Raw genomic sequence first — 1,252 nt, 5'->3', positions numbered from 1 at the left:
CTTCTCCAATGCATGAAAGTGAGAAGTGAAAGTGAAGTCACTCAGTCGTGTCCGACTCATGACCCCATGGACTGCAGCCCACCAGGCTCCTCCGCCCATGGGATTTTCCAGGCAAGAGTACTGGAGTGGGGTGCCACTGCCTTCTCTGTCTGGTCAAAGCATCTCTTTCTTCACCAGTTAAAGCAGACGTACTGTGTGTCTGATGTGCGGCAGGTGGGCTGTTTTAGAGGCATCGAGCCCAGGTTAACTTGTGGCTAAGCCGGAGGGTCTCCCCACACGTGGATATGGAGCACTGCTCCCCTCAGAGGCTCGGAGAGTGTGGTCCCAGCCCCGACCTCGGGGGGACGGACGCTGAGTTAATCACCAGCGGCCAGTGAGTTCACCCGTCCTGCCTGGGATCGGACCACCTGCAGGAGCCCGAGACGTGGGGCTGAGAGCGCCGTGCTGGGGACTCGGGGGCCGACGCTGCTCGGGGGCAGGAGGCCCGCCGGTCAGGACTGTCCGGTCTGGGCCCGCCGGCCTCGTCGTCGGCCATTCACCCACCACCTTTCTAGAAAGCTGGCCGTGGGAGCAAGGTGTCGGCTTCGGGAGCTGCCCCTGGGCGGTGGGAACCCCAGTTTACAGAAGTGGGGGTGTTGGGGATCCAGCACTGCCTGCTGACCCTGGGGCTGAGCCTGAGTCTGTGGGGTGGACGGTGGACGAAAGGAACCTACTGCAGGACCCGGCCGGTGTCCAGGGAACCGCGGGGGGCGGGCCGCGTGGGAAACCACGCCGGCTCTCAGTGTGGCGGGGGGAGTGGGGTTCCTGCTTCACAGGTTTGGGGCTCCTCCGTCCCTGCGGTCCAGGCTGAGCATCTGCTCTGAGCAGACCTCCAGGAGAGCCCCCCACGCGCACGCTTGTGGGTCACGGTGACGCCCCTGACCTGCAAACCTGGGTCCTGTGACCATGACCCTTTGTCTCAAAAGCTTACCCACGTGTGCTCTGACCTCTAACAGGCGGAGTCCTAGGACTTTCTGAAAGACTACAGTCCTCGGGTGGTTCGAATGGAATCTCCCACTTTTTTCCTTGGATCAACGATTGATCAGGTTTTCTGTGGATATGAGAAAAGCCAGTTTCCTTAGGCTCTCGGTTCTTTCAGGGAAAAGGCCCGGTGCCTTCACAGGCCGCAGGGGGATCCACACACTGAGTGCCCTGGGGGCACCCCCTGAGCCAGGCCAGGCCTCGGGGATGGTCACACCTGCTCTTCTGAGAA

This window comes from Bos mutus, chromosome 12 (genome assembly GCF_027580195.1).
Source record: "Bos mutus isolate GX-2022 chromosome 12, NWIPB_WYAK_1.1, whole genome shotgun sequence".
Classification (NCBI taxonomy): Eukaryota; Metazoa; Chordata; class Mammalia; order Artiodactyla; family Bovidae; genus Bos; species Bos mutus.
The sequence above is the reverse complement of the archived record's forward strand: the minus strand, read 5'-3'. Positions refer to the sequence as shown.